The following is a 24,589-nucleotide window of genomic DNA, read 5'->3' on the forward strand; positions in this document are numbered from 1 at the left end:
ATGAAATGTTTGAAATAGGTAACTTCTAAGATCGCTCCTTCAGCTCCAAAATTTTGTGATCCAGCAAATTAAAGAATGAATCTAAGTATATTGTAATTAATTGCATTGCCTACTTTCTGAAAGTACGCCTGGGAGTGGTGCTCCTTCTGTAACATGTAGGCCAACATCAGAGGTAGAAGGAACAAAGGCCATGGGAGGTAGTAGGGATTCAGTAACCAGTATGGACATAAGAAGTCATACTTCCACCCTCGCTATCCTAGGACAAACAGCAGGAATGAATGGATGCACCAGAATGGATGCCCTAAATAGTTTTAGAAAGATTTAGAAGTTTAATCTGCTAGCTCTTCAGTGACATAGATCTGATATTTTTAAAGTTATTTATGTTGCCTTTTTAATATCTTTTTTTAAAATATATTTTATTGATTTTTTACAGAGAGGAAGGGACAGAGATAGAGAGTTAGAAACATCGATGAGAGAGAAACAACAATCAGCTGCCTCCTGCACATCTCCCAATGGGGATGTGCGCGCAACCCAGATACATGCCCTTGACCGGAATCGAACCCGGGACCTTTCAGTCCGCAGGCCGATGCTCTATCCACTGAGCCAAACCGGTTTCGGCTGCCTTTTTAATATCTTTAACGCATATCAAAAGCATAATATTCTCAAGATCCATTCATGTTGTTGCAAATGGCAAGATTTCATCTTTTTTTATGGCTGAGTGGTATTCCATTGTATGAGATATATAAAGAAGATGTGACATATCCAGTTATCCATTCACAAACACTAAGGTTGTTTCCATGGCTTGGTTATTGTGAATAACACTGCAATGAACATAGGGGTACATATATCTTTATTAATAAGTGTCTTCATATTTTTCAAGTGTATATCACAAAGAGGAATTGCTGGATCATACGGGAGTTCTACATGATTTTACTCATGTGGAATATAAAACAAAAAGTAGCAAACTAACAAAGCAAACAAAAACAAACTCATAGATACAGACATCAGAATGCTGTTTACCAGAGGGGAAGAGGGGCCAGAGGAGGGTGAAGTGGGTAGAGAGGGTCAAATATATGGTGATGGAAGAAAACCAGACTTACAGTCATGAGCATGTAATGGAATATATAGATGTTGAATTGTAATGTTGTACTTTTAAAATGTATAGAATGTTATCAATCAATGTTACCCCAACACATTTAATGAAAAAACATAGAGTAGAGATTAAATGCATTAGTATTAAAACCCATCAGCCTTCAGGAAAGAAGAATGATTTTAATCTAAGTTGAATAAACCACTTCATAAAAATGAGGATTGGCTTAAACTTTCCAGAAGTTATTTCAACATTTCTGATCACTTTAGTCACCCCTCAAATGGTAGGGGACGTGGAATAGACAAAGAAAGGTGGTATAATTTGAGTCAAGGTAAAGCAATAAATGACTGAGTTCCTGGCCGTTACAGGTCATTAGCCTGCATTTAATAGACAAACCACACGTATTACAAATGCTTTGAAATCATTCAAAATGAAAGGGGCTGCAGTGATTTCAATACACTTAGGTGACTTTTCAGGCTGCGTTGCTCGCTTGCTCTGTTGCTCTAAGATGATAAAGAAAGGGAAGATGAAAGGTATGTTTATTCTAATGAACTGTCTAAAACTTGTTGGAAAGGCCTTATTGACTCCTCAGGTTATTCCAATAAGTGGATTTGAGTATGTTTACCCCAGTTTTTTCCCCCCATAAAGATACAGTTATTTAAAACCTGCTAATTTTGTTGTTAATTAAAAGGGAAGGGAGTAACTGCTTTAAGGACAACAGTGTAAAGGTTCTGTGCAGGTTGAAAACAATTTCTAGGCTTCAAAGAAACACTCGGATTATGTTAATGAAGCTGGTTAGGCAATTCTCTCAACTCAAAGGCAGCCCTCCTGAACTCCTTACCTAATTACCTCAATTCCACTCACTTTATAAGACAAGCAACATTTCTTTTAAATTGTAATGAGGAAAGTTATACAGAAACAAGAAAGCACTTTATTAACCTTTGTAATTTGGAATCCTACCATGAAACAGAGCTGTGTTGGTGGCTGCAAAGGGCTGTGGGCAGGGGGAGAAAACCTGGTCCAATTCCATCATTAAATGACCTAGGAACTGAGGTGAATCGGGCAGAGCCACAACTATACGCAGATGAGTGTGATCTGAAACCCAGAAGTCCTAAAGCGGGGAGTCAGTGAGACTAGATACAGTGATGGCAAACCTATGACACGCGTGTCAGAGGTGAGCACTCGAACTCATTTTTTGGGTTGATTTTTCTTTGTTAAATGGCATTTAAATATATAAAATAAATATCAAAAATATGTCTTTGTTTTACTATGGTTGCAAATATCAAAAAAATTTCTATTTGTGACACGGCACCAGAGTTAAGTTAGGGTTTTTCAAAATGCTAACATGCCGAGCTCAAAAGGTTCGCCATCACTGGACTAGAACAATATCTTTGTCTCAGGAATTTATAAGGGGGTTTTTCCCATTTCTCATGCACACATCGTGGGTTTCTACCTCCCTGACTCAGGTCACACCTTCCCTCTGCCTCTTGTCCCTGCCAGGGAGGGAGTTTCTCTGTTTTGAAGGCCATTGCAGATGTCACTTCTTCTGAGAAGCCTTCTCGGGCCCACACGTGCAGCTTCCTCAGCTCTGCTCCCTATTCCTGGTACTCACCTCTGTTAGAGCAAGGTACAACTCATCCTGCCCCTTCTGCGAGGCCGTGGGCACTCGGGGCAGGGCTCTGTCTTATGCACCTTTACGCACAACACAGGGCACACAGTGACACACTGGTTGTGTTTGCTGCCTTGGCCATTTAAGTGTCCACTGGAAGCATGACCATTGGTACGGGCACTGGCGACCTGCGTGGGGCTCACTACGGGTGGGTGCAGCCCACAGCTCCTTCTGGTTCCTTCCCTTAGCTTGGGATGTCCCTCCTCCTTCCATCCCCCACCTCCTCTCTTTCCTTGATTGTCCTACTCCCTCTGTCTCATTCACTAACTTGGACAGAAGGTTTCTATTTCTTGCTGAATTACCACCCAGGAAGGTTTTCTTTAGAGGGGTCAGCAGGCGAATGAACAGATGAGCAGGAGAGCCCCAGGTGCCAGTTTGTTTGTTCACATCTTGGCATCACCACCTACCAGTTATGTGACTTTGGACAAGTCAATTGAACATCTTTGTGTCTTAGTTTCTGCAATTTTAAAAATGGGAACAATAATACTTGCCTTTCTGGTACATACTAAACATTAGTTTATTAATTTTCCTCCTGTTATTAATTTTAAAAGCAAACATAATTGGATTTTATTTTTTTTGTAAAAAAATCCAATTAAGTTGTTTTGTACTTGTACATTGAGACTATTGATTACCTCCCCTCCCCATGGATCAGTGGCACTCAATAGAGAAAACACAGTTTGCTGAGATATTGAGATAATAAAACTGAAATACTTCCTCATTCACAGTAAGTTAATACCCATCCTGAGCAACAGAAGCAGAGGTGCCTCTGAATCCTGGACACACATTAGAATCACACGAGGGAACGTCTAAAGAAAGCTGGTGCCTGGGTCTCAAGCCAGACCTGTGAGAAACTTCAGGGGTTATCATTTCAAAAAAGTTGTTCTGGGAATTCTGCCATGCAGCCAACGTGAGAAACACTGTTAGAAACTCTCAGGCTCTGACTTAATTAATGTGAATTATTTTTCTTAAAATTTAAGTACAGTCGGTAAACATTATTATATTAGTTACATTAGTTTCAAATACAATGATCTGACATTTTTAATACCTTTCAATGTAATCGCCCCACTAATTCTAATAATCATCTGTCACTGTGCAAACTTATCACAGTATTATTGACTATATTCCCTTCACCTTTTCACCCATCTCCTCCTCCTCCTCTCTGGCAACCATCCCTTTGGTATCTGTTTCTATGAGTCTGTTTTTGTTTTGTTAGATTAAACAATATAGGTGAAATCATACGGCATTTGTCTTTCTCTGTCTTACTCCACTTAGCACAACACCCTCTAGATCCATCCATGTTGTTACAAAATTTTTATGGTTGTGTAATATTCCATTATATAAGTAGTATATACATGTATATTGCATTTTCTTTATTCACCTATCAATGGACACCTAAGTTGCTTCCATATCTTGGATATTGTAAATTCCATATCTTGACTATTGGTACATATCTTTTTGAATTAGTGTTTTTGTCTTCTTTAGATAAATACCCCAAAGTGGAATTGCTGGGTCATACGGTACTTCCATTTTTAGTTTTTGGAGGAACCTCCATACCGTTTTCTATAGTGGCTGCACCAATTTGCAGTCCCATCAACAGTGTGCAAAGGTTTTCCTTTTCTCCATATCCTTGCCAAAAAAAAATCACAAAAAAGTTAAATTTTATGGAGACTCCCCTGGCTCTAGAAGCTTTGGGTGGAGAGTAACTGCTCTAGAGAGCCACTCTGCAGTGGCTCCTCACTTCCCACCTGTGCCGAGGCCTCGCGGTGACAGATGCAAGGGCGAGTGGGACACACAGCAGGAAAGAGCAAAGTGAATCTGTTTTCTGGTGTCAGTGGCCTTGAGCTATGCACATGGGATACTCTTAATGCACTCTGCTTTATTACATGGCAAGCAGGAGCCGGAGGAAGCATTTAACACATAATTACATGCCTAATCTTGCGTAAAATGGTAATTCTAATGACATCACAGCAGCAACTTAAAAGGTCACTCAAAACACAGAAATTTGGGAATGCTTCTAATGCGTGGGATTTCATCTTCGCGGATGGCATATTACATGTTCTCCACAGGAATTGAGTTGTTTTGGCTTTAGGGCCTTTGGAGGAAGAAGAAAAATGTATGGTGGTAATTTTAGTCCTAGTGATTTAATTTAGAAAACATTGGTACTTTTTATTAAGGGCGGTTTAAAATGTCATTGGAATGTTTTCTTCCAAAATGAACTCCTGCACCTGGTTTTAATTAATTCATTTGGGCATCTGCTTGACAATATTTATTATGTGCCTTCCATGTGCCAGGCACTGTACTGGGTACTGCAGGCACCAAGCTACCTATTTATGTTTCTGAGGAGTATAATCCATGCTGGGTCAAAGTAATACATTGATTTTTGCACTATATCAGAACTGTTCTTTTTATTTTTATTTATTGTTTTTTTAAAATATACTTTTATTGATTTCAGAGAAGAAGGGACAGGAAGAGAAAGATAGAAACATCAATGATGACAGAGAGTCATTGATTGGCTGCCTCCTGCTTGCTCCACACTGGGCATCGGAGCCCACAACCCGAGCATATACCCTGGCCAGGAATCGAACTGTGACCTCCTGGTTCATAGGTCGATGTTCAACCACTGAGCGATACTGGCCGGGCCAGAACTGCTCCTTTTAAAGGTTCTATGGTTACTGTTCTTTCCTCATCTCACCTAACCTCTCAGCTTGCTGAATTTGATATCAGTGTCATTAGTCATTTCCTTCTTCTAAAAATGACTTACAGGACAATGCTCTCTTGGTTTTCCTTTTCACTTTCTAGCTGCGCCTTCCATTTCTTTGTTCCTATTTCTCTACCCACCCCTTACATGTTAGTATCATCTGGGGGACTAGCAAGTACTCCTGAATGATTTCTTGGCAATGCCTCTGAACAGGAGTGGAAAAGACCTTTCTTCCGCAGATTGATGCCTGGAAGATTGAGTGAACAGCTCCATTTGCTGCCTAGTTGTAGAGGTAGAGAAGGGTATTGCTGAACACCATGGCCTCTTTGAGAAGAATCAAATACCAGAGAATGGATTTTTGTTTGTTTATCTACATGTTTATCACAGGCTGCTTTTCAATAGCTGGGTCAACCATGTATGGGCTCTTCTGGTTGGAGACGGGTGTGGGAATCACCATGACCTCTGTCCCGTATGTGGGCCAGTTGTTGATGTAATTGCGATGTGTTTGACTTCTGCTTCAGGAGATCACAGCTCAAGTTAAATAATGGACCCATCCTTTAGCCTGCTGGTGACTTGGCTCATTGAGCTCAGCGATTCAGAGGCTCCGGGCTTCTAATCTTTACTCTGTCACTGAGTAATTGTCTTACTGCAGGCAAAGCACTCCTTTTTTCCTCCTCAATGTTGCCACATGCGAAAGAATGACTGTGGATTTACTGCTATTCTTTTAGTTAATTCAGCATTAATTCTTCATTCAACAAATACTTGTTGAATGTGTGACTATGTGACTGGCAATGAGCCTGTGTATTGGGAGATATTGGTGAACACAGTGGACATGACCCTTCTCTTATGGAACTTATAGTCTAGAGGAGGAGACAGACTGGTCAGACAAGTGTGGATCAGGGCCTTTGACATAAGATTGTCATGCATGTGCATGAAATAAAATACATAACTGCATCACTTCTATAGTCATAACAGCTACCAGAAATGATTATCTCATGACTTAGTTGAAAGAACTTTGAAGTTACTTTCAGGTTGAAATCTCAGCTCAATATATTGTTGAACTTTCCTGACACTCATTTTGCTCATCAAGAAAATCAGGGTAATAACATATCATAAGGAATTGCCATGCTGATGATTTGAAATAATGTATGGCATTGAGTAAGCACTCAGTAAATGTTAGTGGTTTTCATTTGGAGAAAATAGTAGAAAAATTTCCCCTAAATTGGCCATATCAATACATCAAGTCCTTCTGTTTTTTTAAAAAAATTTTATCTAAAAAAGTTCTATGAACAAATGGAGAACACATTTTTACATAGTTTTAATTAGTCTACTATTTCATAATTCACTCCTTAATGAGCTTTTCAAGTGGATAATCACAACTGATGTTCAGTTTGATTCCTTCTATGCTGCATATTTAAAGCCAGTTTAATTGTTAAACATTCACTCTACTGAGAATCATGCAGACACAGCTGGTATGAGAAAACCTGCTTATAACTCACGTGTGCTTCCTAGATTGGTATGAACAACAGGTTTATGCGGATACCATTTCATCTCTTCTCAGCAAATGTGGTTTAATTCTTGCTTCTAGGTGGAAATCTAGGGAGGTAAACTATAATAAAAGCTTTTTATAGAGAAGAACTAGAAATGAAAATAAAGGTATGAGGGACTTCTCCAGACCTATATAAATACTGCATTTATATGCCTTGCTTTATTTAATTCTGACAGTAACCCTAGGGGAGCTCTCTCTATTTACCAGAAGAGGAAACTGATATTCAGAAAGTAAGCAAATTATCTGAGGTCCCATAGCTATTAAGTTGTAAACTCAGAATGTCAATACAGGCCTTTCCAACTCCAAAACCTATACTCTCTCAACCTGTACATTTTTGCTAGGCAAACCAAGTACCAAAATCCATATAAAATATAATAGGCACTAAATGATGGTGGCGAGATGCAGCCTTTTTCTTCATTGAGTACCACATCCTTTGCCACATCAAACTTAGAGAGGGAGGGTGGGGGTTGGTAGAAGAATATGGCAGGAGTGAGAAAAAGGCAAGAAAGTAAAGCATAGTAAGACAGGTGAACCCCAACTCAGGCTTTGCTCCTTATTACTTGTGTTACACTGGCAAACTTCTAATACTTTTCCACCTGTTCTCTATAAATTGAAGTTGTTAATAATAGTACATTCCTCATAGAGTTTTTGTAAAGGCTGAGTCATTATGTGTGGTGTGTTTTGTGATGTTATAATGTAAGAATCATATATATTATATGATTCATATTACAGTATATGTAATATGAATATATGCAAGTTTAATATATGTATTTATGTTAATATATAAATACATATGACAGTATGTAAACAGATGTGAGTTAATATATGAAAAGTACAACATGAGGGGAATTAAGTATATGCTATTATTATGACCACTTGAAATGGGTTAAGTATATATTAGATTTAAAGATAATAGAATCTGTGTAGAAGTTCATACACTTAAATACATTCAGTCGACATTCATAAATGAGATCTTTAATTTTTCATGGGAAGAAGAGTGGAGGAAAGAGTAAGCCAAGGACACAGCACTGCTCTGCCCCAGACTAGTCTGTAACTGGGCCCTTCTGCCTTCTGGCTACCTGTTCCTCAGATGTAACATGAGAGGATGAAAAGACAGGAGTGGACAGTTCCTTTTGTCTAAAATGTTTTATTTTGTTCTGCTTTAGAAAATTGCAATCAAGGTCTATTCCTATGACTTATTTGACTTCTCATTTGTCTTAGGTTAGGTATGATTTATTTCTGTTTTACATTCTGTTGATTTCTTAAATGAAGCATTGAGTAATGCTCATGGGAACTCTAATAAAGCAGAGGGAGGAGAGAGTAAGCACCAAATGGAAAGGCAACATGAAAATGCCTGCTGATCCCTAGAAAGGATTTCTATGGACCAAGCCACTGCTACAGAGCTGGACATCTTGGGCACAAACTTTGTCTGGCTGTCAGGATTCCAACAGGCTCTTCTGCCTAATTCCTCCCACCCCTAGACTGTCTCCCCACACAACCCCATCTCTAGCCCAGTTTTAAAACCACTGCTCTTTCCCAGATGGGATTTGTGATAGTGGAAATTTTGGCTGCTACGGCAGATGGTGAGGGAGATATTTTGTCAGCAAGAAAATATGGTTCATAGGTCTTGGTCTGTCCAACTGTAATGGTCATTGGGTGAACTATAATTAAATTTGTATATAGCCTCTCCCAATAGGCATTTGAACTGACTACTATTAATATGTGTAAATTTCTACTCCTGGAGGAAATCAGCAATACTAACTCAGTGTTCTCAGCATCAAATTGAATAGTCCAGCCCTTTCCCCCCCGCCACCCCCTCACAGTCAAAGATTCACTTAATTTATCTATGTGTTTTATTGCTAAGGGGAATAGTGGTAAGAAATCATGAGAACAGGAAGCAGAGAACACTGAGTTGAAGCTCCATTTCTGCCCTTTTGCTACTAATATTACATTGGATGCAAGCTAATGAACTTCTGTGTGTGTGTGTGTGTGTGTGTGTGTGTATGTGTGTCTCCTTATCTATAAAGGGGGAATATTAATGCAATCTTTGAGATTTGTTGTGATGTTTAATTAAAATAATGAATGTGACATTATTGGAAGCTATTTATTTACAAATAGCTATTTATATGTATATAAATAACCGTTTATTTATATATCCTAATGTACATAATATGCCACATTAAGACCATTATCTCAACTAAAGGGATTTGAGACAGAATTCATAGAAATCATTGACTACTAACATTTTAAAACTGGAAGCATTATGAGAGGTCTAGGCCATATGCCAATATTGAGACTTAATATTTTTGGTTTTCTTGGATTGATGAAAATACAGCAATATGTTTCAGTTTAAAATGAAGTGAGAAAGCTGAGAAACAAAGAAATGGGTCCGCTTCTTAAACTCATTTTTGCCATACTCCTTTCAAAACATGTCAATGAATGAAATAAACACTTTAAGCAAATTGTAGAGGAGGAAAATGATCATTGTTTCTTTCAAGGAACTTTAAGAAACAAGGAAATGCAGGTGCAATAGCCAGGGATAGCTGCACCTGAGGACACTGGCTAGACACCACGAATCATGGGGCCAGGGAGATTGTTTCAGATGCTATGGTACAGCCTCGATCTAGACCAGTGGTTCTCAACCTTTCTAATGTCGCGACCCTTTAAAATAGTTCCTCATGTTGTGGCGACCCCTCCAATTTCATTGTTACAAATTTAACATAATTAAAGCATAGTGATTAATCACAAAACAATATGTAATTATATATGTGTTTTCCAATGGTCTTAGGTGACCCCTGTGACAGGGTAGTTCGACCCCCAATGGGATCGCGACCCACAGGTTGAGAACCACTAATCTAGAGTTTACACAGCTCTAGGAAACAGGTTTACTGAGGGAAGCTAGATGACAAATCAACCTAAACTGGTGTTAGTTAGTGACATACATATGCTTCATAGAATTTACCAAAAATAATCAATTCATATGAACACCTATTTACTGTTAACAGATAGGTTAAATCCTTGGTCATCTGAGACTCATAAGATGCTTAGAAGTTATTCTCCCCTCTGTCTGATGCTTTGATTCCTTTAGAATACTCTAAACAAGGAGTTACCCAGCTCTTGATTAAACAACGCTAGTGGTGGGGAATTCACTTTCTCTAGAGACCACCTCTCCCATTGTAGAACATTTGTATTTCATGGAAAGTGTTTCCATATGCTGAACTGGAATCTGTCTTCCTAGAGTTCCACTATTGTTCCTGGTTCATCCCCCTGGATTGCTTTCCAGATGTTTCAGAATAGCTGTAATATCTGCCAGCACTTCTTCACTATGAGCTGCGTGTTATTTAACTGTTCTTCACACAACATGATCCCAGTTTCTTTTCCAATTCTAGTCACCTCCTCAGTATATTTTCTATTGGTTAATGTCTCTCTCAAAGTATAATGGGCATACTATTACTAACATTTATTTATTAGTGCTGTATATATTTTAATTAATTTAGTTACCACAAAACCTCTACAAGACAGGTACACTTATAATTACTATCTTACTGAAGAGGGAACTAGGGACATTAAATAACTTGCCCAAAGTCACAGAGCTGGTGGATGAAGGAGCTAGGATACAAATCTGGTGCTTACATTCAGAATCTATACCCTTAAACACTGTACAATTCTATTTTTTCTGAATATAGTGTTTCTAGTGTCATCTGATTAGTGTTGAGGATGGCAACACTATCACCTTCTTTTATTTATGTTTCCTGAGATCATGTTAACATTCCTGACTGGTATGGTTAATTATGGTACATACAGGGAATTGAAAATGAAGAGTCAAATCTTGAAATTCCACCTGTCTTGCAAAGACCATACAGAGGTCCTGGGCCTTATCTTGAAGATGATGAAATCCTATTATGCATTTAAATTTTTTTTTAATTTTGAAATTCATTACACATTTTTAAGCAAGGAACCAAGCCACATGATGATATTTACATATTTGAAAGGAGTATTGATAAATTAGAGCAGGATGAAATGATAAGCAGGAAGGAGATGATAATGGCAATAATCCAAGTAAGATATGAAGGAAGTGTGGATGCCAAATAAATAAATAAATAAATAAATAAATAAATAAAATAAAATAAAGAGATCCAAGCAGTGTTTGGAAAGTGTGAGGTCAGGACTTGGTGATATTGAATTAAAAAGGTAAAAGGTGATGGAAAGAGGATTTTATTAAAAAATTTAAAAAATCCTCACCTGAGGATATTTTTCCATTGCTTTTTAGAAAGAGTGAAAGAGAGGGACAAGAGAGAGAGAGAGAGAGAGAGAGAGAGAGAGAGAAACATTGATGTGAAAAAGACATATAGATTGGTTACGTGTGCTCCTACCAGGATCCAGGATGGAACCTGCAACCTGGGTACATGCCCTTGACCGGGAATCGAACCAGAGACCCCTCGGTGCATGGGCTAACATTCTAACCACTGAGAATACTGGCCAAGGAGGAAAGAGGATTTTAAATGGATATCCAAGTTTGTCTTTGGGAATTCTGTGGATGGGTGGCCATCATTAACAGCAGTGGGGAATATAGTAAAAGGAGTGGTACTTTGGGGCAGGGTGGGTTATAGGAGCTGCCAGGGAAGGTTCAGAGTGGCTGGGAGAGATAAAGAAAATGCCAAACACAATGTCCAGGGCGGAGGGCTGCAGGCAGTGAACCTGTACAGGGACTCAGAAACAGGGCCCAGGTGTAGACGGCAAGCTGCAGCTTGGCTTTTGTTCTTCGGAGCCCCCAAGGATGAAGTCCCTGAGCTGCCCTTGATGTCTTCCTGTGTCAAAACTCCAGCCAAATGATTCTAATTTTCTTTATCACAATGTCAGTTGTAAATGAATTTGTATTTACATAAGGAATAACATGTTTGACAAGAACCATATTCATCATTTCAAAATGTTCCCCAAATACTCTAGCAGGGTGACCATTTGGTATAAATGGTATGTCTGATGATGGTGATTATTTCTCAAGGAAAAGAATTCCTATTTTAAGAATCTAATGTTTGTAGTGTGAAAATTGGTTTCCATATAATAAGAGCTAAGGGTGTATATTATCTATACTGTAAGTATTAGGTCATTACTTCTCAAAATCCTCTCTAGTATTCTCTTTTTCTTTATCATTTAAACAGTTTCTGTGGGCTTCTGATTTATTGAAGCATTCATTTAAATATTATTTGTTAGAGACAAACCAGATATCAGATACCATACTAGATGTGAGGGATTAATTTTATATTTTTGGCCAGTATGAGCAATATGGGAAGTCTTAAAAGAAATCAAGATCAATAATGATCTTGGTGAATTGGCAACAAATATTAATGGGTGAACTGTTGACCATTAGTAATAGCTTGCTTATTCTTGTGTGAATCACATATTAGTTCTTGACCCAGAAAAGTCAAAGGTACTATGATATGTCTCTGAAGTTTGGATGCATTTATGGAATCAGGCTGCAAATATTTGATGGCATAGAGCAGCGGTTCTCAACCTGTGGGTCGCAACCCCTTTGGGGGCCGAATGACCCTTTCACAGGGGTTACCTAAGACCATTGGAAAACACATATATAATTACATATTGTTTTTGTGATTAATCACTATGCTTTAATTATGTTCAATTTGTAACAATGAAATTGGGGGTGACCACAACATGAGGAACTGTATTAAAGGGTCGTGGCATTAGGAAGATTGAGAACCACTGGAATAGAGAAAAGTGAGCCTGGTTCAGAAAGCAGTTATATATCTTCATTTGTATGAAGGTGGGTCTGGGAGGCCTGTTGCATTCTGCAAGTTGAAATCTTTTGCTACTTTTCATAAGATCTTCTAGTCAAAATTAAGGTCAAAGACACAAGGAAAATACTGAGATGGAGCGCACAGCATTTGCCCTTTAAAATTTCCCTAAGTTTTAAAAGGACATAAATGGTGGATATAGTTTTGAGCCATTATCCCTACCATCTGTTCATTTTGGTTATATCCTCAATGACAATGGGGCAGAGAAGGATGGCAAGTTGTCCTAAGTTTGAATGGAGAAAAAAGTTTCTATGCTTGTAGAAGTAGTTTTTGACAAACCAATCACTCTTGTCTCTATTCCAGTCCAGAGCTGGTTCTTCTCAGTGTGTGCTCCTCCCAGTGTTGGTGATACAGGTCTGGTCTGTGCCCCCCCCCCCCCCCACCACCAAACCGCACCCCCCCACTCTCTGGAATGTGAATGAGAGCTGCAGCCTTACAGTCCCATAGTGTCCAGAACTCCTCTCTGTGTAACTTCTCACAGAAGCATTGTCTCAGACCATGCCTTTCCTTGTTTAGGCCCTCTATATCTAACCGATTTCTCAAGACCATGGAATGGAAACAAGGGAATTTATGGGATAGGGGCTGGGCCATTGTTATGGACTGAATGTTTGTGTCCCCCTAAAATTCATCAGTTGAAATCCCAACCCCCAATGTGCTGGTTTAAGTAGATGGGACCTTTGGGAGGTGAGTAGATCATTAGGTGGAGCCCTCATAAATGGGATTAGTGCCCTTATAAAAAAGACTCAAGCGAGCTCCCTCACCTTGATTTTGGACTTCCCAGTGTCCAGAACCGTAAAAAACAAATTTATGTTGTTTATAAGCCACCCAACCTGTGGTGTTCTGTTATAGCAGCCTGAACAGACACATGTAGTAAATGCTCTATGGATCTGTTTCTTCTGCTCATCCTTATTTGTTTTACTTGATATCTTCCCAAGGCTTAGTCTGTAAAAACGTGTAGCAATAAAAAGTAGGGCTGTAAAACAGAAGCAGAAAACCCTGTCCAAACAAATTGTTGAGCTGATGTTTTTGAATAGGGACCCACTGAGCATCTGCTCTGTGTTGGAAATGAAAAGGTAATGGCTTTCTGTCTATTAAAGAAAACCAATGAATCGGGACCTCCTTTCTTCATGGTGTTTGACAATTTCTTCAGTAGGGAAAGATGCAGTGTCATAAACTCTAGGAAGAATGTGCCTAGTGAACTTCTAGAGTCCCCTAAGGGGACATTGAGCTGGAGTCTGGGTTAGTGGGAAGAGTGAGGAGGAAGAGGCAGTGAACATGCATATTTCCAAGACATGCATAATCTCCTCACTGCATTCCAGCAATGACTGTGTTCTGAGTGTATGACTGTCCTTGCTCTGTTAAAAATAAATCTGGCTGAACAAAGGGATACTACCTATTTGATTCTTCTGGGCTCAGATTCAAAAAGGGGTGAAAAAGCAAATTTAGATTATTAAACGCTTGAAGAAGAAATCACCCATGAAAATATGTATAGGTCATATTGATTAGTGAGAAAGCAGTAAGAGAGGAGTAAATTGCCAGAGAATATAAATAGGTAATAAAATATGTTTAGTAAGTATGAAGACTGGAAATCAGGAATCTCTAAGCCGTGAGCAAAGGGAGAAGAAAGGGATTAGGTGCCTTTTCTCCTTACTCCTATCCCTAACTAAGAAGAACAGTCGTGACTGCTTGATCTGGAAGCCTGCCCGGGGTCCTGATATGCCCTGCCTATGCCAGGCTTCCCTTTTGAAAGGAGAGACTAGGTAAGGGAATCAGCACAAAAGTGAAGGGTAGTTTCTCTGTCTGAAATTGTCAACAGAGCACAGAGCTTTGAAGTCTTTGAAATTAGAGAGGAAAGTGGTCTGGCCGCCACTGGCTTTGAGTTCCAGAGAAACCATTAGATGAGTTCAGGTCAGACTAACTTCCTGATTGGGCATGAGCAATGATACCTGAGGACCAAACTAAGCTAGATGAAAAGTGATTGCTACCAGTTAGGTAAGACACCTGACTGCATCTGTGTGCTCTAGTTCTCAAATCAGTCACTTTCAACACATATTTATTGAGCACCTGCTATATGTAAGGCATTGTTATCTGCATAAGGAAATTTAGCAGAGGTAAAACAGATCCTTATACAACTGTAAATTAAATGACATGACATTGTTAATACTTGACTATTTCTGACCTATCTAAATGGCAGTTTCTTGTGGTTAAGCCTAATACTTCCAAGAGGGAATAAAGTGATAAAGATAAATAAGACTATTCACATACCATGTCAAGTGGTGATAAAAGTGCCTTGGAGAATGTTACATATGGTAAGGCAGGGGATGCTTTGGGAGGAGGGGCAGCCAGGGAAGCCTCATTGATGAACTGACATTTTGGTGAAGACTTGAGGTGGAAAAGGATTTAGCCACCTCAGTAGGAAGGGGGTAAGGTATTTCATATTCAAGGCAGGAGAATGACCATTGTAAAGAGGCGAAGGTGATCATGTACCTATTGTTTTTGAGGAACAGCTAGACAGTAAGTGTGGATGTAGTAGAGTTAGGTGGAAGTGATTAGTGGTGAGTTAGAATGTTAGGAGGCAGCCAGACCACCAAGGTGCTAGTAGATAGGGCTTGTCTTCTGCTCTGAGTGGAATGGGGAGCCATGGCAGGACTTTGATCAGTGCAGATTATACTGGGGCCACTCTGGCTGATGTGTTGAGAATAGACCGTGGAGAGCAAGGGTTGAAGCAGGGAGTCCTATTTTGATGTTGTACAAAGGGTCAAGACAAGAGGTGATGGACTTGCAGAGCAATCTGATAGCAGTGGAGATGCTGAATGTATTTTGAAGGTAGAGCAGACAGGATTGGCTGAGTGTTGATTATAGAGTATGTGAGACAAAGAGGAGGCTAGGATGATTCTAAGATTAACATGTGGTTTTGCTATTCTCAGGTAAACACAGAAAAATTTTCAAGCAAACACAGAATTATAATTTAATGAATATGAATGTTCTTAAAAATCTCTGACTAGATTGTGTGCAATTGGTTTTCCCCAAGAGTAAGTGTCTATTGGCCTTATCCTGTGTTTGCAGACATCTCTGTTGATTTACCCAAAGAGTAATCCTGGTTACCAACAAGACATAAAGGCTGTGAGCCTAACAGACCTGGGTTCTGACTGCCCCTTAGCAATGGTGTGAAGCATCTTTCCTGGAAGCCTCAACTTCCTTGGTTAGATGAAGCTAATAAAGCCTACTTGGCGTGGTGGCTGTGGTTAAGTGAGATAATGCAGATAAAGTGTCGAGCAATAAATATTTTATGTAATGTCAGTGGTAATAAACTGTGTATAGACACCACTGAAGTGCTTGATAACCCTCTGCAACACTTTCTCATATTTTATCTTATTTTAACCTGTGGAACTTTTATACTGAGAACCATATTGTGGTGTTTTTTTATGTTAGTAAAAATAATAATCAATTTGTATCAAAATTTTTACTAAAATTTTAGAACACTCATAAAGTAACTAAAAACCTTACCAGGCCCTATCTGGTTCCTGGTCCCTGCATACTGCCACTAGGTCTCTGCCTTCCGGCCCCTCCTGAGGCAGCCTCTCCTGAACAGAACTTGGCCCTCAATATCAAGGTAACCTTGATGCTTTTGTCTCTTGTATTTCTAAGTTACTAAAATTAGATTTCTGCCTTGATTGCTATCACCAAATTCCTACAGTTGTAACCTAATATTACTAGTACCTTCTGATCCTGTCTGAGAAGTAGGGACCTGACTTCTCTAGTCACAGCCTCTCTCAGAGCCTGGGGCTTGGTTCTTGAATACCTCTCTGACGACCAGGACCCTATGACTATGATAACTGTAGGAGTTAGTGCTTAACCTGAAATGCCTTTGAGAGTGGAATGGGGAGGTATTCATCATTTTGCAGGGACAACTCTGTCTATAACTACATAACCATACGTCTGGATTTGCATAGGACAGTCCAGTTTTTGGCTCTTGTTCCAGCATCCAATTGCTACTTCCTTTCACTCTCAAATTGTCCTGATTTGAATGATAAATTACATTGCCCTTCTACTGAGTTCTGTGCAGATGCTTTTCTGTTAAAGGCTAACTTTATCAGAGACTGAATTCCTGCATAATACATGGATCTGTTTCTAAATTATACTCTTGTCCATTATATAGTTTACTTATTCTGGCATCAATAAAGTTTTGATTGCTATACCTTTATGATACATACTAGAGGCCCATTGCAGGAAGATTCCTGCAAGAATAGGGCTTCCTGTGCCTGGAGCGAAGCAGAGAAGGGAGCAAAACCCACTGAGGCGGGCTTCGCTCCTGCCCCGTCGCCTGGCTGGATTTTCTTCCACCCCGCTGCCCAGCTGGTTTCCCTCCTGCCTCCCGCCTCCGCCGCCTTGGCTCCGTTCCTGTCTTCGCCGCCTCTACTTTGCTTCCTTCTGCAGCACTTTGCTTCCACGTTGTCTTCAGCCTTCACTCCCAGCCGGTATATGCAAATTAACCACCACCTTGGTTGGGTTAATTTGCATATAGTCGCTCTGATTGGCTGGTGGGTGTAGCAAAGGTATGGTCAATTAGCATCTTTGTCTTTTATTAGTGTAGATAATCTAATAAAAGGAAACATATCTCCCTGGTGGTCTAGTGGTTAGGATTCGGCGTGCTCCCTTAGAAGGAAACATGCAAATTGACCATACTTCTGCTACACCACAAGCCATGCCCACAAGCCACGCCCACAAGCCAATCAGGAGCGAATATGCAAATTAACCCAACTAAGATGGCGGTGGCCACAGAGAGCTGGAGTGAGCAGGAGGCTTGGGTTGCCCCCGGCAATGGAAGAAGCCAAGCTTCCTGCCTGCCCTGCTGGCCCTGAGCTCTGCTCAAGGCTACAAAGTTTCAATTATAGAAGATAAATAAATCCCAGATACCTGCTTCCAGCCCGCAGCCATGGCTAGCCTGAAAACAGCCATCAGCCCCTCACCCAGGCTGGCCAAACCCCCATGGGGTGAGGGTCCCCTTTGGGAGGCTTGACCAGCCTGCAAACAGCTGTCAGCCCCTCACCCAGACTGGCCAGGCACCCCAGTGGGGACCCCCACCCTGAAGGGGGTGTGACCAGCCTGAAAATGGCCCTCAGCTCCTCACCCAGGCTGGCCAGGCACCCCAGCGGAACCCCCACCCTGATCCGGGACACTCTTCAGGGCAAACAAGCTGGCCCCCATCCGTTCACTAGGCCTCTATCCTATATAATAAAAGGGTAATATGCAAATTGACCCTAACAGCAGAAAGACTGGGAATGACTGGTCACTATGACACACACTGACCACCAGGGGGAAGATGCTTAATGAAGGAGCTGCCCCCTGGTGGTCAGGGCGCTCTCACATGGGAGGAGCTCTGCTCAGCCACAAGCCAGACTGATGGCTGCCAGTACAGCAGTGGTGGTGGGAGCCTCTCCTGCCTCCTCAGCAGTGCTAAGGATGTCCGACTGCAGTTTAGGCCTGCTCCCCACTGGCAAGTGGACATCCCTCTATGGCTCCTGGGCTGCCAGAGGGATGTCTGACTGCCAGCTTAGGCCCGATCCCCCGGGGGAGCGGGCCTAAGCCAGCAGGTGGACATCCCCCGAGGGGTCCCAGACTGCGAGAAGGCATAGGCCTGGCTGAGGGAGCCCCTCAAGTGCACAAATTTTTGTGCACTGGGCCTCTAGTTTTAATATATGAGAGAAATAGACATCATTTTATTTTCCCATCAACATTTTTTTTGGCTATTCTTCAGATGAACTTTAGAAACTGCTCATCAAATTTGTGTTTTAAAAATCTTAAGATTTTGATTGGAATTTCTTTGAACTTTTGGATAAATTAGGGTGAGAATTAACATTTTTACTAAATCAAGTATTCTGATACTTTCTGCCTGGACTTCTGAGTATCATTGCTAACTGTGGATATGCAATTTGTATTCCCTGTTCACCTTTTTTAATATCCCACTGGTTGTATTTGATGCCTCTCTTCATCCTTATTATTTGCATTACATATGGATCTCATTTCTTGCACAAAGTACACCATTGTTCAGGGTATTCAACTGGATCAGATACCATTTCTATCCCACCCCAGCAGGAAGGCCTCAGTCCTTCCCATTACACCCCTGAGCTGGTGTAAGAACTGATCATGCAGGGACAAATCCTCAGTCATGATAAAATGTGCTTTCATTAAGCAGTACCAGCATTCTGTACTCTTGTGAACCTGAAAAGGCATTCATATGATATATACTCTAATGGGAAAATAATGGTCAAAAAAAAGCAAATGGTTTCTATGAATTCAAGGTTAATTAGAAACCCTGCATGCCAGGGGTGAAAAGCTAAAGCTAAATTGATAAGGTCAATTAAGGAAGGCACATTTGGAAAACTGATGGGGTCTTTGCAGCATTTGGAAAACTGAAGATGTCTTTGCACTGCGATAGCAGGTTACTCTCAGCATTATCCTGAGGGTCCGTTCAATGTTCATGGATCGTGTAAATGTAACTTCTTCCTTGGGGAGTGATCAGGTGGTGTTTGCTGGGTTTGTATTGCTTTGAACATGAGACAGACCCCCTGGGTAACTCGGGACATTGCTGTCACTTTACTGTTCAATGTTACTACATCACTGGACATCCTCCCTTTTGGGTTTCACTCATGCAAAAAATAAGAGAAATGTGTGAAAATTAGAAACACTGAATTGATGAGCCTGGCTTAGTATTTTGTTTGCTCTGTGAGCTAGAGATGCAGCTCCTTTATTTTTCTCCTTGTTTATGTGAGAGGAATTCAGACACAGGTCAGTGGGATAAGTGAGGAGAAAATGTGGCTCTGCTGCCTGAGAAGTGAATGCTCGTTGCCTCTCCCTGTAGAGAAGTGAAATGGCAAAGCAGGTATCCTGAGAGCCGTGCTTCTTGACCTTTTAAAATCCACACCTCCCACAGCGCTTTTCATCCTGTTTTCTGACTCATTAACCAAGGCTGCACCGGGGTTGGAAACTGAGTTTAGAAGAGAGGGGAAGCAGATGGCCCATGCATCAAGGTTTGAGGTCCAAGGGCAAGCAGGTGCTTAATAAAGAGGAGCTGAAAGAACATTTGAATAAACTGTTCTGTGCAGGATCTGTCTGTACTTAAATTCCTTATCTGCATGCAGTGGATAATAGGAGAGAATATCATCTGACTTGGCAAGAGCCAGACTGGGCATCAACCAAATTGATTGCGCACACTGTAGCCCGTGGCTGATGCAAATCATCAGATCAAAGGAGAAATGTCTGGACAAAAAGGCCTGTCCAATGGATTTGCCCAACGTGGAGTGCATGTATGGATAAAAAGTGTTCAATATCAGAGCGAAGGAGGGACAAATCTGTGTAGGACCTCAGGCATGGGGTTGTCAATGTCAGGTTGGTCTTGACTGAGATTTTGTGGTTCTCGAGGGAGAGCATGTGGATGGGGGAACAGTGGCCATAGCTGTTGCACTTGATCTTAACCAGAAAACAAGTCCTAACTGTTAGTCTCATTCATAGGACTTGCAGATGAAGAGCATGTTCAAGGCACTGGCTCCTTGTACAATAAGTTCCTAACTTCGACATTTCTTCAAGTGTTTTACACAAATAATCACTTTAAGAGTTTGGTTTGTGTTTCTTTTTGAAACACATGGAGAAAGACATGGCAGAAATAAAATTAAAAATATAAAAATTAAATAACAAAATATGAAACAAAACAATTCAAGATAATATTGCAGTTGTCACAGGACACCTAATTGCCAAATCACTTATATAAAAGTATTTTTCATAGGAATCAGGAGGAGAGAAATGTCTCCCTTTTCTGGGAGATGAGAGATTTTATACAGGAAGTGGGATCTGAGATGAATCTTTATGTTTTAGTAAAATTTGGAGAGGCAGAGAGGAGTGCAGATGTACAGATGTAGATGTGGAAAGGAAGAAAAGCATTAGGTGTATTGTGGGGATGGTGTGTTGAAGAAGGAAAAAGTCGTAGATCAAGAGGATTGGGTTTGATGAACTGAGCAGGGGTCTAGAATAGCAATTTTTGAGGGGTATTTCCTAGGACTAGGGAGCAGGCAAAGTGATTGATAAAAGTGTTGCTTTGGACAAAACTAGGAAGGATACAGTTTCAGCCTTGACCCCCAAACACACACATGTACACACACAAAGACACAACCAAACAGATTCTAGCAGAACTAGTCTAGAAGCCCGGCTCTGGCATTTGCTGAAGAGGAGGTAGGTGAGGTGCTGGGAGGAGAAATTGGCAGGTTGTGTAGGAGGCAAGCTGAATCATGTTTTACTAAAGTAAATGCCCTTTTCTTTTCTCCTCTCATGGTCCCTTTATAAAAATGAAAAAAAGGTAGAATGTGAAAGGTCAGCAAGAAATGGGAGGTAGCTTTATTTTATAAAACAGAAACAGAGCAAGTCTACGACAAGTCTGTTCTCACCCCATCTCTTAAGGGCTGGGGAGGTAGAGTAGTTGGCAGATGGTCAGCTTCTTCTTCTTTTCTTTTTTTTAGCATTCAGTTGATAACACACATGTGGGGTGTAGTAGCCACAACAATGCCCTTTAAGAAAGAAAGATAGAGTGGACTCTAGGGTCAATGCTCAGTGTCACACTCTGGGATGATTATTTTTTCCTGTGCCTCCTTCACAAGACAGTACAACCCACCATGACCTGATTCGCAAAGGCTAATCTGAGATGAATCTTTAGTTGGATGTGCTCACGTTGTGATTTAGTTAGGATTCTGGTACTACATTCTTCATTCCAGATGTGAAAGGAGAGTGATAAATACACTGTTTCTCTTTCTCGCTGTTCTAAAATTAGTTTATTGTTCTCATTGATTGGTTTTCATAGGGTCACACAAAAGCAGGTAAAGAGTCTTACTTGCTTTTACAGTTTACATACACAGGTTCAGTTAATTTATTTTTTAAACACTCTTTGCTTCTACTTTCATTTTATCCTGTGGCTAATACAATGTTCTGGGTCAAGAGAGAGATTTTATTTTATTTTACTTTGGTAGAGTTTAGGTTTAATATACTGTCAATGCAAACCCATAAATATGTCCAGCTTCATATTGTGGGTTGCTCTGGCATTTACATAGATCTTATGATCTGCATTGAGCATTAATACTCAAAATAATTAGTTGTGCTGATCTTCATTCATTGATCCCTGGAGTTAATGTGTTATAATAGTAGGGTATTAAGGATGTCTGCTTTGAGATGACAATTCAGGAAAAATCAGTTTATAATTTAGGGCACCATCATGCTTCTTATTATAATGAGTTTAATTGCACAGAGAGCAAACTATGCAAAATCATTTGTTTTTAACAAATGGGAGTTAGATTTTGTGTTTGGCAAAAATGGTAAATGGTGGGTTGAAAAGAGCACTGAACTGTAAATCAAATAATAGAAGTTTAATTTTGGCTTCTTCATTTACTGTCTAACCTTGATAATTTTGTTTTCTTGAGGCTTGCTTTCCTTACCTCTGAAATAAGTTAAATCATGCTTTGTATTTTATACTGGTTTCTTGGTTTAAAATGAGTTTGACATGTCACTCTATTTAAAAGTGAGGATAACCTTGTGTATGTTGGCTTTGTTATTATTAGTCCTCACTTTTCAAATGATGAAACTGAGCTTGGCAAGTCATGCCATTAGAAAATGGTAGAAGAATAACCTGACCCAGAGTTTTCTACTTCCACATCAAAGATTGTCCCACCACTCCACAGTGGTATTTGTGGCTTGAGTCCCTGCAAGAAATTGCTAAGGATCAAAATATATGATCTAATCTTCCTCTCTACCCCAGCTACTGACTCATATGGTCACACCTTAAATGCTATCAGCAGCAGCAACTGTACCATCTCAGAAACCTTAATTTCATGCATCCTACTTCCTGGTCAACAAGCATGATGTTGAAGCTTGTTTATTTCAAGACTAGTGACCGAGTGCACGGATTCGTGCACATTGAAAGGAAATTAATTAGAAGGTGGCCAGCAGGTCAGGACTGGGTGAGATGGGCCAGACATGCCCTGGAGCCAACCTCCCAGACCCTCCCCGGCCCACCACACCTGGGGTGGCGCCATGGCTCAAAGGGCATCTGTGGAGTGAGTGGGGTCCCTCTGGAAGGTGGGGTCCCTCGGCCTGGCCTGCGGGGATTGGGCTGAAACCAGCTCTCTGACATCCCTGAGGGGTCCCAGAGTGCGAGAGGACACTCTGCAAAGTTGCTGTCAGACAGGGTGTGGAAGGCAAATACAAATGTGCAGTAAACCAGATTCTGGGCTGACAGTGCCTCAGCAACAACATAACCCACAGCTGAAGGTGGAATTGCGCGGCCCCATGAGGAATTGGGCTCTCTCCTCTCTGGTTTCGAGGTGCATTACCCGAGAACCGCTGCTGCCAAGTCACTGCAGTTCGGCAGCTCCTGCATTGAGCGTCTGCCCCCTGGTGGTCAGTGTGTGTCATAGTGACTGGTTGGATGGGTGGAGGCACACTTAGCATATTAGCCTTTTATATATATAGATTCTCTCTGCAACAATTTATTTTTTATCTTATTGAGTCTCCCAACCCAATGATATGACCTCTTTGCATTATCCATCAACAGCTCACTTCCTCTCTTTATTTCTGTCATTACCTAAATCGATCTCCTGGTCTTTCACTATATCTCTCCCTTGCAGATACTCTTAACTCCATTGTTTCACTTTTTCTGCATTGTCAGATTAACCCCAACCTTGGGTCAAAACAACTATCCATCTTTTCTGTTCCCATACAATAGCAACCAAACATAACTAAAGAAAATCACCAAGTCTGATGTACTGGTTTCACATTTAATAATGACTATAAATTTCAAATGGCATTTAACCACCACCTATAGTTCACTAATGAGTTCAATTTCTCTCTGAAACAATTAATTCATATTGTCAGCTCTCTTGTCAAACCTCCCACAGTTCCCAATTCTCTGATAATCTTGCCCTTTTTACCATAGACTATAGACCTGCTGGCTTCTATCTGTTCTCACGTTTCCTGTTTTACTTAATAGAACATATGGCCCTCCTCTGAGCCAAGACTTTTCCCTTTATTCTCACTCAGGACCCTGGTCTCTCCTATTTCCCCAAAGATTTCTCTCCCTCAGTTATTCTCCACCTCTCTTCCCATTTACTTGATCATTATAATTAGCAATTAGCAGAATTCTAGACTCTTCCATATTAAAAAATAAACCCCATTTCCCCCCCTTGATCCTCCATCTCTCATGAGTTACCTCATTATTTTTCTGCTCATCATCACAGCAAAACTTTCCGAAAGAAAAACACTGTCTTCTGTTTCACATTCAGTCCTCATAGACTCCAATCAAATGTTAATCCCCGTCTCTCACTGAAACCTCTTGTCAAGCTCAATAATGATTTCTAAGGTGCCAGATCCAATGTACAGGCCTGTATTCTAAACTCACCCGAACTCTTATCATCATTCGATGTAGTTGACTAATTTCCTCAGCAACTCTCTTCTTTTGGCTGTTGTAGCACCATGTCAGATGGTTTTCCTTCCGCCTCCCTATTTTTCTTCTCAGGCTCCTTGGGTGGCTTCTCAGTCACTACCTGTTCTCCAAATATTGAAGTGACCTCTCTTCTTTGTTTATATTTCCTGGAGGACCTCATCAGCTCCATGGCTTTAAATGCCATCCATGGCTTGGTGACTCCCAATTTTGTATCTCTAGATTCATCTCCTGAACTCCAGACTCCAGTTTCACAAGCCAAAAATTTCAGAATAATTTTTATTCCTTTTACTGTTT

At 40.5% G+C, this 24,589-nt stretch overlaps 1 protein-coding gene across 3 annotated transcripts in view; it reads right to left on the minus strand.

Annotated features, from left to right (window-relative positions):
- KCNMB2 (potassium calcium-activated channel subfamily M regulatory beta subunit 2) overlaps positions 1–24,589 on the minus strand; it is a 224,585-nt gene that overhangs the window by 34,904 nt on the left and 165,092 nt on the right. The gene's annotated exons all lie outside the window — the stretch shown is intronic.

The sequence above is a fragment of the Myotis yumanensis genome, unplaced genomic scaffold (genome assembly GCF_028538775.1).
Source record: "Myotis yumanensis isolate MYYU_CA2020_CCGP unplaced genomic scaffold, mMyoYum1.0.hap1 SCAF_2, whole genome shotgun sequence".
Taxonomy (NCBI): domain Eukaryota; kingdom Metazoa; phylum Chordata; class Mammalia; order Chiroptera; family Vespertilionidae; genus Myotis; species Myotis yumanensis.